The sequence below is a fragment of the Nelumbo nucifera genome, chromosome 4 (assembly GCF_055504915.1).
Source record: "Nelumbo nucifera cultivar China Antique chromosome 4, China Antique-T2T, whole genome shotgun sequence".
In the NCBI taxonomy this organism is placed as follows: domain Eukaryota; kingdom Viridiplantae; phylum Streptophyta; class Magnoliopsida; order Proteales; family Nelumbonaceae; genus Nelumbo; species Nelumbo nucifera.
In genome coordinates, this window is record NC_142652.1 from 38,851,844 (window position 1) to 38,872,049 (window position 20,206).

Consider the following 20,206-nt stretch of genomic DNA (forward strand, 5'->3'; position numbering starts at 1 on the left):
CTACCTCCGGCTCGCTAGAACTATCAGGGGATGCAACTCGGTTCGTGGAACCTGCATCTGACCCACTTGAAGAACCGCCTGAGCTATCCGAGCTAGACATCAAGGAGGGAAGGTGGATTCTAGGAAGGTACTCACCCAGAAAAAAGCTTGAACGAGACTAGGAACTTGAACGAGCAAAAACCTTGAACGCGAGCTCAAGAGGCAACGTAGAAGTGACAAAGCGACTGGGGTCCCCCACTATTTATACCCACAGTGACCGAGAAGCAACAACGCAGATCAAAGCCGATCCGACAGCCCGCAGTCGCGCTAACTGCACGTCCCCTGAGACCGAGACGTGATTGGCGCACGTCTTTCTGAAACTGACATGCACCGACGCACGTCTTTTTGAAACTGACAGAGCACCAGCGCACGTCTCCTCGCATTAAAGGCGACAGCGGCATGTTTTCAAAATTGAAAAGAAGCCTGTTGTCACGTCTCCCAACGGCACGCTTTTTGAATTTTTGAAATAAGGAGCGCACTGCCACGTCTGTCAGCATTTGTAGGCAGGTCGGCGCGTTTTCCGCGCTATCAGTCAACAAAGATTCGAAGTACGGGACAAATCCATGGCCAGCTCGCGAACTCCCCGCGCCGGGGCAAGACCCTTAGCGCGAGGAGTGGGGGGCTATTGATGAAAGAAGATTTGGCCCGACCTCGTAACCACTCAACATGTGGCAAATGCGAATAGCTCAGCACAACAGAACGCCCAAGGCGCGAGCACCAAGGGAAGAACCAGGAGCCCGAACTCCCTACTAGGGGCCCGAACTCCCTACTAGGAGCCCGAACTCCCTACTAAGAGCCCAAACTCCCTACTAGGGGCCCGAACTCCCTACTAGGAGCCCGAACTCCCTACTAAGAGCCCGAACTCTCCCTTTGACCCCGAGCCTCACACAAGGCAATGACCCGAACTGGCCCGCCTCATGGCAGTTTGGGACACTCCCCTATCCGAACTCAAGACTTCACCTCGCTCACCACTCTGGCACTTCGCTTCCAGGACGCCGAGTTGAACAAACGTACCATACCTGACACTGAGGTCCGTATCCAAGGGCGGCGCACCTGACTAACTTGGGATCTGACGCTTGACAGCCACACTTCAACGGTCACCTGCCACCGCCACCTGCCACCGTCATCGCCAGTCGCAGAGACGGCTCTGACAAAGAGAGCAGTGGTGGTTCTGTCCAGTAGAGGGGATGACGCCCGAACTGGCAGGGGCCCAGAGGTAATCATACCCGACCTGATAGAAGCTTAGAAGTGAGTGCACGAGGTGGTTATAAAAGGCTCCCTACCCCCCCAAGAACGAGGTATGTGAACTTTGCGCCATCTGGTTTTATCTTGCCTTTGAGAGAATTCTAACTTGAGCTTCGGAGCATTCATACCGGGTTCCCCCTGGAGCTTCCTCATCTTCTCCGTTTCAGGCTCCCTGTAGCTCCGTTCAGAGGCAAGGTCGTTGACAGCTAGGACCAGCCGGATTGCGCACCATCAGCATCTATCTAGGTCAGAATCTTATTGCTTGGAGCTCTAAAAAGCAGCCCACGATTGCCTGATCAAGCAATGAAGTTGAGTTTCGTGCTCTAGCAAATTCAGTTACGAAGCTTTTATGGGTCCGCTCTCTTCTTGACGACATTGGTTACTCCTGCACCTCGATTCCTACCATACATTGTGACAACGTCGGTGCCACATATTTGGCTGCCAATCCAATTTTTCATGCTTGCACAAAACATGTCGAAGTTGATTTCCACTTTTTATGAGACCTCATTCTCAAAAATCAGCTGCAAGTTTGTTACATTTCATCTATGGACCAGCCCGCTGACATCTTTATAAAGCCACTTTCTTCTTCTCAGTTCCAACTCCTAAGATCCAAGCTTCACATTCATTCTAGCCTGTTTTGCTTGAGGAGGCACGTTGACACATCAGATACGTGACCTCTATTTCAGATAGGCTTGAATTAGTTTCCTGTGTAAATCATGTTGTTTGTGTTTACCTTTTCTCCTGTATTGTTATCTATCTTATCTCCCCTGTTATTACACTTTTATTTCCCATTATAACTCTTGTACCTTCAAGTATAAATGAAACAAGGTTCGAGTGATATACACACTGAACTTTACCTAGAATCTCTGAGTTCGTATCTTGTTCAACTCTAAGGAGGATTAGGAGATGATACCCACCAATCAATGGAAGTAGCTCGATAATCGTTAAGATCCAAAAAAGGTTATCACCAATGTTTTGCTTCTTGAGAATTCTCTTTTGTTTTCTGAATATAGTTTAGCATTTGGAGATTTTCCTCTTTGTATAGATTTGTGGGTCAGGTCCCCCACCTTTTCATATGGAAGAGTCATCCGTGTCTTTATTAAAACAAAACTATTTAGGGAGAATGACAGTTCAGCCCAGCGTCAGAATTCTTAGTCCCACCATACAGTTGAAGTAGGTGCCAATTCGGAATTGATGCCAATTTATGGGTAGGTATATATTGATGTATAAAGTGGGGGTGTTAGACACTTTGAATTGTTGTAGATCTACAATAAATTCAGAATTCTGCAGTTGACTGCAACGTACTTTTCCTATCTATTTAGGAGTCCAAGTAATGGCCTATAGGTGCAAAATAATAATTCTTCGAAGAGAAAGAGTGGTTATATTTCAATGAACTTAAAAAGGGGCCAAAATTGGGTGCTGGCAGTACTTGTATGGATCAAAGCATTGAGCATGTGGCCTAATTACAAAACATGGAGAAGATATATGTAAAGAAAAACATATAGAAATGGATATTGTAACATTAATTCCACTCGATCAGTAGCATCTTCATTGGCCACAACATATATTTGTTAAATATATGCCATCATCAGACATGCATGATGATGTAAAGTGTAGATTGGCCACATTATTTCTAATTTTAAAAATGTTTTGAGCCCTATGCAGCTCTAATAGCATTTTTTGATTAATTTGCCAATCTTACGCGAGTAGTAACTGTTGATCAACAATCATATATATATATATAACTCCTTAAGGGCTCTTCTTCCTCTTCGTCTGTTGTTATTGGCATTTCTCAAGCAAGTGACTTAAGTCATGACGCAAATCCTGGGGTGGAGAAAGAAGCCACCTTCCCAATAGGCAATCTGACACTCATCCTTCGCATGTCAGTCGAGATGATCACCTGCTTCTGCGTCGACACACCAAACAGATGTAGCCATATGGAAGAAGCGAGCGAGTCCAGGCCAAGAGTTCTCACTGGTTAGGTCTCTAAGAAAGAGATATGACTTCCATTTGTGTATGGAGTTTTCTTTGTTAGGTCCATTTCATCTTTAGTGTCTTCTTGACATTCACATTGTTTTATTCTCTTGGGGACATGGAGATTGACAATTGAACAACTAAATTAAAATGGGAATTTATCATGTCAGATGGCTTTCATAGGTGTCAAAATTTGACCTAGATAACCAAACCAAATACTCCGACCTTGAAGGTTAATTTCCAAGTCAATTGATTAATTCATTTATTTGGTCCCATCCCGGTTTAGATTTGGGTCAGAACTTTGAATTAATCTGCCTGACTAGCTATTTCATTCTTTTATTTTTCTTTGAACCAGATGCCACTTTCTCCAGCTTGACTTTTAGAACTCCATCTTGTCTAAACATCTCAATGGAATTTTCTTATCTTACCTGACCCAGTAGCACTAGCTCCCATGTGGATTTTGGATTTGCTGAATAATAAACATGGGAAGTAAATCAAATTCTCATCTGTCCATTTCTTTCTTTTGTTTACTTGCAAATTAATAATGTCTTTTTTTATTTTTATTTTTAAGGGTAGTAAAATAAGAATTTTATTAAAAAGAAAAAGAAAAGAGAAAAAGATTACAAGAAAAGCAGCCCAAACTGGAAAAAAACAAAGCAGGCTGCAGAGGAGCTATACATCATGTACAATCAGCCCTCAAACACAAACAACCCAAAAGATCAGACTACTGGGAATAGATTGACCCAAAACATGTCTCTTTTAATTGTATTCAGTCAATAATCCAAAATCGAGAAGGGTGTGCTAGAATAAGATTAATATTTAGTTTTAGGCTTTGGCATTAAAAGCACTCAAAAGCAAAATAACTGCTCTCTGGGATGAATTATTTATTGAGGAAGAAGAAAATGAAGACTGCTGGTGTGGTCAATATGATAAAGAGGTCGTCCTTGAGAATAAACCAGATTTGAACTCACTGATTGTGAAAACAGGAATAGAAACAATAGGAGGGGAAGAATGGAGAGTGAGGAATCTTGTCTTGAAAGCAATATCACTGTTATGAACTGTATTATTTGGAATTCGAGGGGATTGAGAATTATATAGTCTTCCTTCAGATAGAAGGAATCATGATCATATGTTGTGCACTAGTGGCATCAACATAAGAATTATTTTTAGTGAATGATTTCTATTTAGTGTTTTTTTTTTTTCTTTTTCTAAAGAGGTAATGTAAGGTCCATGCCTACCTCTATTTTGGTTGAATTGATTTTAGGTTGAACCAAACTTTCTTTTCATTTTTTTTTTTAATTTTATCTCCAAGTGATTGTATTTAGGGGCTTAAGGGGTAAGGCCGATTTCCCACCTTTTGGGTGTATGACCATTTTAATTTTTTAATGGAATTTAAGGTAATATACTTTTCACTTTGAACTTCAAGGTTATGGCTCCTTAGTTAATGGAAATGTCCTATGGAATTTTGAGACAGAAAACAAAGAATTTTGTTTGACAAAACTCTTCTTCTTGTGAATTCCATTTCTAGAATTATGGAAACAATAATATCAAGGTAATATATATGGAGCTAGCCTGTGCTAAAATTTATAATTGAGAGTGAATTCCACTGATCAGACCTTTTTTCCTTTGGGATCTTTTTTGCTTCAATTAGGAAACATGAATCCCCTAAATTTTTACTGGAAATATATATAAAGAGGCCATCCCTGACAGTAAAACCCCTACACAAATGAAATAATCCCACCCTTCCAAAAGACATTCATGGGGAGGATATGAGACATAACCACAGACAAATTCCTTTGATGCGTGTTGTACACTAGACCTACTTCTATGTGAAAGACTCTTTGCTAGTTAGGTATCTATTCTAAGCTTGACAAATTATCTTCTGGCACAGGTGACATCTCATACCAAACTTGGTAAAGTTGTACCCAAATTCTGCCATTTGGTCGTGCTCAAATTAAGGATTTTGCAAGGCCTCATTCCATAGAGGTTGAAGCCTAGCTATATTGCTTGCTAGATCCATGCCTTTAATCGATGATGAAACCAATAACAATACCCCCTAGCCAATCTCTGATGCTTCCAGGAACATATCATCATCTAGTAAGAAGATGGAATCAATCTGAAATGAAGTGGGTCCCACTTAAATTCCACATCTTTGGGCTTTAAAATTGGGTTAGCCAAAGTCTATTTAGTTTGAACTTGATTCTTGAACCATTAGGGGGTTGGGAGGCACTTTGCACAATTGGGTAATCTCTTTCTCTTTCTCTCTTTTATATTTTAATAGAATTGTTTATTTATTGCCAAAAACTATTTAGTAGCTTGAGATCTAGCTGATATGTAACAATTTATATGCATACAAAATTAGAAGTAGTTCACTTGGTTTGCATGTGCTTTACATATATTTTAAGACTTTATCTAGGATTGGTCAAGTTCTTGTAGAAAGGATATTTTCAGGTGAGGTTCAGGGAAAGGTCTTATGACTCCTATTTACTTTTCCTATATTTTAAGGCTTCAATGTGTTTGCTTAAATTTGGCCTTTCCCATTTCCCTAGGGATGGGCAAGTAACCAGGCCTTAATATATCAGAGTCCAGAAAGGAGACTGTTCAGACCCTAAAAAGTCCAGATTTTGTCAGTCCCCCCCGGGCACTCGGAAGGGCCCTTGCATTCTTCGTGGAAGAAGAGAAAGCAAACTCCTCAATGGGTCAATGTGTCCAACAACTTATAAATAAGCATGAGCTGAGACACACCCTCTGGAACCAAACCATTACAACCTCTACCAGCTTACTCAGAATAGACTGATAAAAACTAAGTTTGCTTCTCTTGAGAGTCCTTCGCCATCAACCGTAAGAGCATTTCAATTCACCATTCTTTCTCATTCACAAAACACCCACAAGCTGCAAAAGTGTTTTCTGATTCCAGTTGAATTAGTTGTGAGTTATCAATCTCTAGTAGTGCAAGTACTGGTAACTGAAGGAGGCTAGTAGTGTTCTTCTGCACAAAGCTTTTGCTATTACCTACTGATGCCCACCTATTCCTAATAACTGGTTGAATTTAACTAAGTTCATAGGTGATAATATGAAGCATGGTCATAGAAAAAGGTTTGAACACAGAAAATTTGTTGGCAATATGATAAGATCATTATTTTTAGGTTTAAAATAAACACTGCAATACCTTTTATTTCATTGAGTAATGAAATATATTAATTAATCCACCCCTTCCAAGACCCCCCAAGATAGCTAGCTAGGACCAGACCAACATTGGGTAATGGGGCCTTTTTAATGCCTGTATTTCATCATTCAGCAATTAAGTACTTTGTCCTTTAGTGAATAAAATAATCAAACATTAAGGTTTTCAAGAATGCATTGTAATCTACCCAATTCATTAAAAGACATTACAATAAGCTTTTCAGTTCAGTTCAGTCATTTCAACAGTGGTCAACAGCAGATAACTTTTACCCCTTATTAGGAATGCACTGTATACCATTTATGTAGAAGATTAATGTGTACATTGATGTAGGTACCCCAGTATTTGGGTCCCATGCACAAAATTCCAGATGTGTGGTGTAAGATGCATCTGTAGAATAGCACTCAATTCGTAGGACATTTCTTATTATATATATAGACATGATAATTGAATTATATTTAAAGGTTGAAAGAGTATGGCAGGTAGCTAATATCATTCCGACACTTAACCCGGGACAAATTTCCTGGAGTACTTGGTATGGTGGGCCAAACAGGGTTTACTGCTACAATTTTACCCCTCAACCCCATCCCAAATAAAAAACACAGTCATAATCACATCAATAGAATCTTTTGGAGCTACAACAGAGCTAGAGACCTAGCTCTACTACCATAGAAAATTGCATCCCAAGGATGTGGTTGAATAGTTGAAAAACCAGATAGAACCTTCGCCAACTGTCATTCCCAAAGATCAATTCTTGCAAATTTTTGTACCCGTACCAAATTGTATTTGGGCGCAGAGAACAAATTTAGCAAAATTTTGTACCGGTTTCTTAACCATATATCAGGTGTACATCACGCTTTGGAGAGGGTCCTGAGTCCTGACTCTCTCTACATCAGTCATAGCTAGCTCATTGTTGTCATGTGGTATGTAGTGTTGTCGCCATTGTAGGTGGCTAGAAAAGTTGGACCAAGGAGAATCTCCCATTGCCAGAGATAGATGATGAGAGGGACAAAGAATGAGGCGAGAGAAGAGAGGAAAAGAAAATTTGCAGAGCAACTCTGGATGGGGCAATTGGCCCATATAATGTGTGCTGCGACTGTAGTGTGGAGCTTAATTAGGCCAAGCTTCCAACCCTGCAGCTACCACATCTTATAAGGAATATTGGATTCTACTGCCCCCAATATTCCAGTTTGGCTTTCTCTACGTTATGCATAGATCTCTAGGCTGGCCTGATAATTACTCCTTAGCTAGGCTCAGTTTGGAAGGAATATAAAAACAAATATATGTATAGTACAAATATATACAATTAAAATAATACAAAATGTAAGGTTTTGCGTCCTACATATTTGTATTTGTACTCCTTCCAAACTGAGTTTTATGAAATTATATGAGAAGAGATGCTCTGGGCCTGCTGGGAAAATGTCCATACGAAAGTTTCTATTGCTTGGTATTTTGGTAATTATGCTTACAATGCACTGCACTATAGGACCACTTTACTGCATTAACCAAGAAGCAGCCCTAGCAGATTCGTACTACCTCTAAATCACAAGAGGACAAAAACTAAAATGGGTTTTGTTCCGGTTTAACATGCTTTTGGCTTTTTGTGATGAGGTACCGTGCCGCCAGCATTGCCTCAGGAAATTTTTTTCTTCACTTTTCTCACCGACATCACAACATGTTTTAGAACATTTCCCATATTTATATTTAATATTTATGGGAAGATACTCTCAATACACGGTGGGATGTGACTGTGAGATCAATATAAAAAGCGCTCTGTGAGAAATAAATCCCAATTCTACAGAATAGGGATTTAGAATTCGACAGATCAAGGTGAATCATTAGGCCCACTGGCCATACTATGAAAAGCATGCAGTCCTGCGAGTACGATCTCATGCCTCCTATTTAGAGAGGTGCCAAGTGACTATCTCAACAATTGGATGAATTTGGATTTGATGCAGACACAAGTGTGCGAACCAGACTATCCGAGCAATTATGAATGAATATATCAGTGCTCTGTATATATACATGGGACCTCACAGCAGATCCCGTGCAAACAAATAATCCCAGTTCATATATATATATATATATATTTTCACTTACCTGGAGTTCTCATCTGCTGTAACATTTCACACAAAAGTCTTGTGACTACAGCCAAAATGCAAATCACTGGGTGTTATAAATTTAACAAAAATGGGAATCGTATTTGGGTAGTTGCAAGAATTTCTGCAACCATGGTCGCAGTAGATATGAACCAAATTAAAAATATTGTTGTCAAACTTAGACCACATTGATATCTTGGCCATGAGTTGGTCAGTTTGACTGTAAAAAAAACTTGAAAAGAAATTAAAATTTCCTAAATTATCTTTTAAAGCTATGTATATCAAAACCGGTTAAAATAATAAATATTAGAAGTATATCAAATCACCAAATTAATCAACATTTCTGAAAACCAGGTTTTTAAAACCGAACTGGTCAGGTGTCCGGTTCTTGGGTCAAATGGCCCGACTGTTTGAACCGAATAGATGGCCTATTTTGATAAAAAAATAAAATACGGCCAAATCTGTTAGACAGTTTAAATGGTCCAAGCACCCAGGTCAGCGATTTATTGACCAAATTAATGGTTTTTGACGAAATAATGGTTCTGGGGTCAAATAGAATCGATCACCTGACTGGTTCTCAGTTTTTCCGGTCCAGTCCGGTTTTGAAAACCAAGCAATCAAAAAAATCAAGTTCCCAATTCCTACGGTTCAGCCATTTGGTTTGGTCAGAATTATGTGACAACATTGATGTGCACTATTAAATAGGAATGCAATTTATTATGAAATTAACTACAGCCGCCATGGATGGGCAGATCTTTCCCTATATCTATGTTGTCTCTCTGATTCTTCTTCTTAGTCTCAACTAGCTAAGGGTGTCAATGGACCGGTTTTGGATTGAATTTCGTCTAAACCAAAATCAATTTGAACAGATTGAACGGACCAACAATAAATATTGATTTGGACTAATTCAGACTTCATGGTCCAAAGTGTTTATTGGATTGGATTGGCCCTGGTCCATCCATAATGATTTTATATTGGATTGGGTTGGATGGAGACAATATCTGATTCATTGATAGAAGATAAGAATATAGGTGTCAACGGACCAGGTTGGGTTAAAACCAATCTAAATTAAAATAAATTTGAACAGATTGGACCAAGGTTTTAAAACCAATCCGGACAATGAACCGGTCAAGGGTCCGGTTCCTGGGTTGAATGGTCCAATTGTTCGAACCGAACGTTGACCCGTTCCGACAAAAAAATAAAAAATGTTTGAACGGTTCAACCGCTCGAGTCAATGGCTTATTGAAAACCATGGATTGGATGGTCCAGAGAAATATTCATTGACCCATTTGTAATAGACTTACATTGCATTGATTGGATCGGACCAAATACAGTTCAATTGACACCTTTAGTCTTAATCAACCATTTAACCTAAAAGATTAGATTTGGCTGTTAGGTGAGCTCCCTAAATAGATTTTTAATTTTTAATACGTACGTCCTCTCGTATAAAAGCCTATTCGGTTTGAAGCATGGACAAATACAAGCCCACATATGTTCTGCGCTAAAATTTAATTAATTAAAATGAGATAACAAAAACAAATACTAGACCACTTGGTCAAACCAAAACCTTTTATCCTAAGAGCTCCTAAATATATTTCTGCTTCTTTCTTTTTAAGAAAGCATGGGAGGTAGTCACAGGCGGGATTCCATACCAAGAACTATACTGATCAGCTGATTAATGAAAAAAATAAAAAAAAAGTTTATTTTCTATCTAATATTTTACTTATGGGTTCAACCAGATAAAATGCTAAGTAAACCGAACTAAATGGCCAACGGAATTAAAGAAACCTTGAAATCAATTTTCACGAGAAAGATGTGACAATTCACAATTGAGACTGGACCACTGGAATAAAATAACTGGAGTCGGTGGAAAGGCCATCAAGAAAAAAAAAATTAAAAAAGAAGACATTTTTAAGCGACTTCATTCAATGAGTAAAGAGGGACCTGCATCATTTAAGATGAATAGGAGTAAGGTACGTAATAAATAAAGTTAGAGACAGATATTCTAAAACTTAACATTTAACTTGGAGAAACGATCATTTTCTTTTCACCATTTAGGGGGTTCTCATAATAATTGAAATGGATGATGTCTAATATTTCGCCCTACATGCATGATGCATTAATTTAAATATGCATCCAACTCCAATAATGTTAAAATTAGTCCATATAAACTAGTGTGTCATGTGGAGAGATCCTTATATATAGGGGTGTTCATAGGTTGGGATAGTTTATTTGTACAATATTTGGCCAATGAAACTGATTTGATCGGGTTGAGGAGTTGGTTTTTTGAAATCAACCAATTCAGTTTAATCGGTTTGGGTTGGTTTATCAATGTAGTTAGTTGGTTATGATGTAAGTGTACTTGGCAAGTCACGGATCGTGCCACCTGGCATCGGCCAAATGGAATCCTGGCTGTACATCTCTAATTGCCTCCAACCACTCCATGGCAAGGTCAGCTATAAAAGGGGTGTCCATCTTAAGGTAAAGACATCTGACTCTCTTACATTTAGAATCTCGAAAGATCTCCCCTTAGTTATGATGGACTAAGTTCTAAGCCCTCATCTCAAACCTGGTCCAACCCCCCTTTGGCATTTGACTAACTTGACCGTCGGAGTCTCCGCCCCTGAGATAACACACGGGGCCTTTGACGTATACTCTTCTCTTACTCGCAGGTCGGACCAATCGGCCTCAGACACCAGTAAAATTCCTTTATTGCCCTCAGCCCCATCTTTGACAGTAACAAATTCAAAAGATTTAAATTTAAAAATTATAACAATAACATAATGACTAAATTATAGCAGTAACTGACTAAATTTAGTCAGCTTAATTTGATCGATCCACATATGACTAAGCTGAAACCAAACCCCAATCTCATATTAACATAATGACTGAACCAAAACCAACCGAAAAATAAAAGAAAATCGACTAACTCGAATTGGGTTGATTGATTTCATTCGTTTGATGAACAGCCCAAGATTTGTAGTATAATGCTGTTAAAATCATAAGGTAAACTTGGTAATATAGAAACACCTCTGCTCAAAGTAGTTAGTGTGAAAGTTATGGGAATGGCCTTACTAGTAGGGTTAGGTTAGGTAGTGAGCTTCTCCAGATGACTAATGAATCTTACATGAGAGAGGCAAATAATTTAGTGCTCTAAAGGAGTCTCTAAGTTCCTCTACCTACCCTCAATAATTCCATTAAAGGAAAATTCTGGCCCAAAAGCACTTTGTCATGTGTACAAAATAGGTGCATAATTATAAGTATGTTCAGTATTTAAACAGCTAGGTCAAATGATAAATATATGTAACTAGAAATTGAATATGAGGGGAATCCGGTAGTCTCCTATCTGCCAATAGATCCCAATTCGTGTAAGGAAGGTTTTTCCGTGTATTATTATACTACGAGACTACCGATAGATATATGGGGAGTGGGACACCTTTTCTGTATTGGCAGTAAAAAAATATTATTAAATGATGAATTGTCTTCTCTAACTGTACTCTGATGTATGTGGGAAATTAAAGCCATTGGAGGCTTCAGTGTCGGTGCAACAAAGTCTAAGATGAGGTGCAACTTCGTCTATATGGCCGGTGTAGAATTATACTTCTTAAGTAACAGTACAGGAGAATGTGTCATATATATTAGGGGTGATCATTTCAGTCCGGCCTGAAAATTTCGGGTTTGGGTCTGAGTTTTGTGTTTAGGCTCGAATCTACATCAGGCCTATAAATTTTAGGGTCGGATTTGAACTTAATACTTCAAATCCGGTCTGGCCCGCATATATTTAAATTTACACATTTTGTGTAATATATATATATATATATGTATATTTTATATACAAATATTATAACATGATATATATAATTTATATTATATGTAATATTTTATATAATGTAAAAAATAAGTTTATATACATGCATGTTATGTCATTTAATATAGATATATAATGTTTCATTAATGAATGATATTGCCTGAAATCCGGCCCAGGCCCTATAGACTTGAGCTATGGCTTATGTTTCAAGCCCGGAACCCTAGGCCAGGCTGGGCCCGGGCCTAAGCTATAGCCCTTATCATAAGTGCAAAGCCCGGCAAGGGCCTGACCCATGATCACTCCTAATATATACTAGTATTGGTCGTCAAGTATTGTTTGTTGATTTGTTGTATTCGTCTTAGTTTCAGGGGCTGTAGCTAGTACCCACTTAACACACATATAACCATGATTTTCAAAACCGAACTGGACCGGAAGGTCAAACCGGAAAAGCTAGGAATCGATCAGGTGACCGGTTCCATTTTACCCCAAAACCATTAATTTGCCCAAAAGCGTTGAGTTGATCAGCAAACCTCTGACCCGGGTGATTGAACCATTTAAACCATTCAGCGGTTTTAGCTGTTTTTATTTATTTATTTTTGTCAAAACAGGCCATCTATTCGATTCGAATGGTTAGACCTTTCAACCCGAGAACCAGACCCTTGACCGGTTTATTGTCCAATTCGGTTTTAAAAACCTTGTATGTAACATCTTAAATTTATTTCAGTTAAAGCATTAAATTAATTGAGAGATACAATCAAATTGTCTTGCCTTGGATTAAAAAAAAGTAAAAGTTGTTGTAATCTTTGAAAGCATTATTTTTTTTTTCCAATTTTACTCTTACCTTCATTAATGAAACTAATAAATAAATAATTGAATATTAAATATAAAAATTTTCAATTCTTCTTTTTCTTCTTCTTCTTCTTATTATTATATTATTGAAATATCTTTTATAATATAACAGTAATTTTCACTTAAGAGATAGAGTTGGAAAGAAACTTTTAAGGTTTTTTGGAAGAGCTTTAGCTTTGATTAAGCTGCTTTCATCAAACCACATTGAAAGAAGCTACTAAAATTAGCTTCATGGAAAAGTTGATTTCTTAGCTGAATGAAAGTATATATTGGGGCTCTTTGGATTTTTGACAGAACATATCTTCCTGGCTTTTCATGGGGAGACCAGCTTGCATAGCCAGAGGCAACTATATGCAAGCCTTCCCCAAATAGGGAATCAGTGTGTGAAAAATGTCCATGCTTTACACCTATTTATAAATATCGAAGTGTCACTTAAAACAAGGTTTAAAACCATTATTGACTTGAGTGGTCGAACCTTTTGATAGGGGAATCAGTAACTTAACCTTTTGATAGGGGAGTCGGTAACTTGTTTGGTTCTGTTTTATATTGACTCATATTTTTTTCAAAAATCGTTGAATTAGTTAATGAATTGCTGATCTAGATGATTGAACCCTTAAACCATTTGACCTGGACAGCGGTATATCAATAATAAAAAAAAAGAAAATTATTTTATAAAAATTAAAATAACCAAAAATGGAAGGATCGAATTAACTGCTTTAATTTGCTCGTATCTCAACCGGCACCACTGCTTCTGTTGCCTCCTTTTTTTTCTTTCTTTCTTTCTTTCTCAGCCACCCTTATCACTCTCTTGTCTCTTCTCTAATAATATTACTATATAATCATTCCAGGTTGAACCATTTGACCTGAAAAGTTGATTGTTGACCAAGAAACCAGTGGATAAAGCAGTTCTGTTTCTCAATTAAATCTAAACATATCTCTAGGGCGGATCAAATTAATCTGGATTAGATATCAGAGGATTTGAAACATGCCTGATCCTTACCCAAATTGTTTTAATCATGAAAAAGCTCATCATCTGTATTTGAGTATTTTATCACTCATCACTCCACCTTGAAGAAAACTAAATAGAGTGAATCACCAAACCCAAACCCAAACCCAAAACAAAGTTTGTACCGCCGGATTATTGCACCCACCAGCTGAGGTTGCAGGCATTATTAATGGGTCCTAATACCTCTTTCCACGAGGCTAGTCTAAGATCAAAATTCAAAATCCTTGGTAGCTAAAACAAAAAAGTGTGCCTCATCTTTTCATATAACTGAAGGATCTTCTGCACCCAAAACAAAAAAAGTGCTACCAAACACATAGGTTATGAGAGTGATAGGGACAAGAAAAACCAGCCTTCTTCCCCGGCAACCAGTCATCTAATTGAAGGGAATGTGTGTGTGTGGATGAAACAATTTCAGCACTTGATATAGCTGAAAACCCCTTGTCGCCACAAGGCTCAAAGCCATTAGTCAAGGAACAGGATCCTTTTGGCGTTTAGATAATAGATATAGACAAGCTGATAATCTATCTTGAAAACAAAGCATGAATGCAAGTAGCCACTTATTGCCCTCTCCACTCTCTGCAAACAGTGACAACAAACTTCAACCAAAATGACTTAGCCAGAGGACAAAATTAATTAAGATATTTTCCTGCAACTTTCGGATTAAAACAATTGACAGCAGCTCATAACGATTAATATACAAGTTACAGAGAAAGTTAATTCCGATATAATAGGATGGAATTAATAGAGGGTGGCTTTCCGCTTTCATAGATTGAAGAATGAAAATATGGCCGATTTAATTTTAAAGGATCCCTTATCTGATTGGTTGATGCATGGCATAACTTTTCAGGGTTGTCTTAACATGCCATTACCTTTTAAAGGGCTTGATTTCAGATAGGATCGATGATCCAACAATTTGACCTGTCACAGACAGAATGCCAAACATATATAGGTTGGCATCCGCTCCATGTCTTGGCACATTGATTTAACCAAATGCTTTTCCAGGTCACGGTTTTAATTTGGCTGCTGAAACTTCTTGAAATTTCAAGAAAGTTTTATTTATTGGTTACTGGCGGCCCCGGGAAAATCAAAAGGTTGATAATTTAATTAGTTACAGTTAATTCAAAGACTGAAAACTTTTTATATTTTCGGTAATTAATTATTCATAAATTATAGATAGATACCCTGTATTTTGGGGGTAGTGATAGATACGTATTCCGAACTTTCAATTGAGATATTTGAGTATGCTGCACTCTTAAAAATAGACACTTAGGTCTACGTTAGGTCTCTATTTGGTCGTTTGGTCCAAATAGATTAACCCATAAAATTGAATAAAATATAATTAAAATCAAAAATCAAAAATATATTTTTTAAAGTAATAAATAAATAACTCAAAAATAATAATTTAACAGTTCAATTGTCTGGGACAATGGTTTGTTAATCAAGTCAATGTTTTCTGAAACATTCTGAGCCAAGTATAAAATGGAATTGGGCAATTGACCGGTGATTGGGTTGAATGGCTCAACCGCCTAGGTATGAAATAGAACTAGACAATTGACCAATTCTTAGGTCAAACAGTTTAGCCACCTGAAATTTTTAAGTTGGTTAACAAACTATTAACCCAAATCGTTAAACTACTAAACTATTCAATCTAATATTGGTTTTGGGGTTTTTTTATTTTATTTTATTATTTTTCAAAACATGATGGATAGATCCATTCGGACCAAACAATCGAACCATTAAACATCATGGTTTTAGGGTCACTTTTTAACCACTAGAGACCTAACTGCCCTAACTTCGGTCTAACCTTCACGAGAATCTGATCTTATGCCCAAATTTACGTCATGCTACATCATAATGTATTATCTTATTGACTTGATTATCCACGCTTTTTAATATTGCATTTGATTTGAATTTTGAAAAGACGTGAGCCCCTTCCTCTCTCATCACTCTCTATGGAAGGTCCATATGTGTGGCCTAGGCCCATGCTGCCATGTGTCTTGGAACGAACCAGATAGCTCCCTAACGACCTAAACTGGTTCAAAAGCCAATCCAACTAGTCGATCTCATACAGATCAACGAGGCATTCTTAGATAAGGATAAGCCATTGAGAACCTCAGACCTAGTAGTCGTCTCCCAACAAGAATAGGACTCCTTGGCAAGCATGACATTTATTTGTAGGTATGATATTCCAAAAAAAAAGGTACAATAATACAACGCCCTCTAGCCTATTAACGAGCCAATGCTACTCTATTCAACAATCTCTTATTCACCTACTAACTTAAAACAATAGAGAGCTCACCCCAAGGATACACCTTGGGACTCTCTACCTTTTTGTAGGTCTTCAAGAGCAAATTGGTTAATTTGCTCACCTCGGTTCATCCTCTTTCCTCCTCTTTATTTGTTGCTTGGGTTTAGATTGGAATAAATTAATATCGTTTATGAGAATCGAGCAAGAAGCCATACCACCATGCCTCTAAAAAAACACACCAACACCAACACCAATAGAGACTGTCGGAATCAGTCCACATCTTAGCAAGTTTCGACATCCATACAAAACTTACCTAAAAACCAACCTCCACCATCAAATCCTCAGTAACCAACATCAGTTTGATGACCTTATTATCTTGTTGGCTGATGATTAAGAAACACCTTAGTAGAAAGGCAAGATCCCAAACAACTGACCAACCAGCACAATTCTATTGGCAACCAAATCAAATAGCCACCTTAGAAGAACCCTCGTTGTCTCAAGGAAATTGGACTCATAGCTAGAGATACTAGAATAAACAATAGGGTTGAGACCTTAATTACCCAACCATTTCATCCAACTACCTTGGTAGTTGGTAAAATGGATGCCCCAAAATAACCATAATCCTCGAGCCACAGGTAATCGAGCCCATTGCTCAAAAGATCAACATGGTCAATAATAGACTATGGCCATAACAGATCCCAAGCCAATCACCTTGATCGGACCTCGACCCATAGGTAACCGAGCCCATAGCCTAAACATCTTGCGATGCAGATCTAGCTTGGATTTTCAGATAAACCTTTCCTTGGGTGACCTACAAGTTAAAATCCCATTAAGGAGATGAGGATAAATATGATAGATTCCACTTAGGCATGACATCGACGATTATTGAGAACTCAAGAACAAAATTGAATACCTCATTCGATAAGGGTACTTGGGCAATTACATCTCCCATAAATGATAAACAAAAGGCAAGGCTTGAGAATAGGAATTTGAGCCAAACAACCAACTAACAATGAGCTGATGACATCCTAAGAACATGAAGAAGCCTTGGCTAAGTAGTTCTTGATCCATAGCAAAATAGTGACAAGTTCTAGAACAACACTTTTACCTTGCAATTTAAGTATGAATAAAATTTAGTTTTCATTCCAAAGATCTTAATCTATAGGCAAGGCAACGGGGCCCCAAGCCCCTAAAGACCTGAGTTAGGTTCGATAGGGAATGGTGGTTGAGCTATGTTGAAATTGCACAGTGAAAATAACGTAATTTGTACCTGCATAGAAACAGATAAAAGCAGATAGCAATAAAGAAAGAAAGAAGAAAGAATACCAGATTTACGTGGTTCGGCCAAATTGCCTACGTCCATGGGCAGTAACTCAGAGCTTCCTTCTTACTATAAATAAGAGGAAATACAAAATGACCTCACCGAAATCACACCCATACCCGACACTCAATACCCCCAACTCAATACTCCTCTCAACACACTGTATACACTATACACTAAAATGAAATGGAGAATGCAAATAAGAAATAACATAAGAGGGACCCCTATTTATACTTGAGCTGAGGGGTATAATGGGCATTTATAAAAAAATTCTTCATGGCTAAGCGAACCATAACCGGTGGTTTGCAAATGGTGTGCCACCGATTAATTGGTGTGCCACTAAATAAATGGTGGGCTCAGCTCGATGGGCCGCCGATTGCAAATTCGGTGAGCCACTGATTGGCCCACCTTTTTGCTTTTCAACATTCTCCCACTTGAAGACAATTTTCATAGCGAAAAACCCTCTCGAGAATACCTGCCGATCATCTCTTGCTATGTGGCTTCAAGTCCCAGAGAAGTTCTGCACCAGATGAACTTCTCTCTCATCATCGGCTTTGTTAGTATATCAGCAACATTGTTGTTAGTGTGGATCTTCTGTAACGAGATCTACCCATCTTCAACTACCTCACAAACAAAGTGGTACTGTACATCAATGTGTTTTGTCTGTGCATGAAAGACAGGATTTCTTGTTAAGTGTAATGTGCTTTGACTGTCACAATGAATAGTCACCACTTCTTGCTTGATGTGGAATTCTTCAAGCAACTTCTTTAACCAAATACTTTCTTTGCATATTTGTGTAGCTGACATATATTCTGTTTTTGTTGTAGATAAGACCACTACAGATTACAATTTTGATGCCCAACTCACTGCACCATTAGCTAAAGAAAACACATAACCAGTAGTTGATTTTCTATTATCGCGATCTCCTGCATAGTCTGCATCCACATAACCAACTAGTTTTAATCTTTGGCCACTATAAACAAATGGAGATTTCAGAAGTACCCTTCAAATAATGAAGTATTCTCTTCACTGCAGTCCATAAATTTACTGACTGCTCCCACTACTTATGCAATGTCTGGTCTGGTGCACACCATGGCAAACATAAGGCTCCCTACTGCTGATGAATATGGTATGTGGGACATCTCTATCTTCTCAGCTTCTGTGCTAGGTGATTGTTCTGAAGACAACTTGCAACCAATAGAAAATGGAATACTGTCTGGTTCGGAATCTTGCATGTTGAAGCGCCGCAAGACCCTTTGAACATAACTCTTTTGAGTTATTCAGAATTTCCTGTTCTTTCTATCCCTATATACCATCATCCCAAGAATCTGATTAACCACCCCCAAATCCTTCATGTCAAACTCCCTAGCTAAACGAGCTTTCAATGTTGAGATACTTCCTTTATCAGTACCTGCAACTAGCATGTCATCAACATATAACAACAAAATGATGAAGTGAGCATATCCTTTTACAACTAGTCGACATTTGTATCTTTCGATATTCTCGCTAGTGTCCTTTTTGAGTTTGTACGCCTATCTATAACCAATGGCCTTTTGATTCTTAGATAGTTTGACTAAGTCCCAAGTTTTGTTTTTCTTCAGAGCTTCCATTTCTTCCTCCATTACCATTTGCCAATGACGAGCATTTGGACATTTGCATATTTCTTGTTATGAACAAGGCTCGTACTCTTCTGTAATGCAAGCATAAGTTGTTACATATCTTGAAGCCAGACAGGAGGTCTTGTAGCTCTCCTCAATCAACCTTGATCATCGTGAGTTCCTCCTTCAAAATTTTCAGCGTGCTCTTCAGGTACATCAACAGTTGTATCAATTTGTTGCTCTTGAATCTTTTGAAAAGATTCCACTTCAACTTTCTCTGTTGTCTTAGAGTTTGATTCTTTCTGCATCGAATCTTCATTGAAGACAATATCTCGGCTAACAACTATCTTGTGGGCAGTAGGATCCCACAATCTGTATCCCTTTGTACCTTCTGCATAGCCAAGAAAAAAACACTTTTTGGACCTTGCCTCTAGCTTGGTCCTCTGTTCCTTAGGAATCCAAACATAAGCATCACAACCAAAGGTACATAGGAAAGAATAATCAACAGGGTTTCCTAACCATACTTCTTCTAGAATTTTGCAATCAAGTGTCGTAGTGGGAGAGCGATTTACTAGGTAACATGTCGTATTAACTGCTTCTGCCCAAAAGCACTGCTCTAGCCCAGCTGCACTCAACATGCTTCTAGCTCGATCCATAAGTGTACAATTCATCCATTCAGCAACTCTGTTTTGTTGTGGAATTCGAAGAACCGTATACTATCTCGAAATGCCATGCTCACTACAAAAATCTTCAAATTCTTGCGAAGTATATTCTTTTCCATTGTCGGTTTTTAGACACTTAATTCTTTTCCCCTTCTGATTTTCAACTAGAGCTTTGA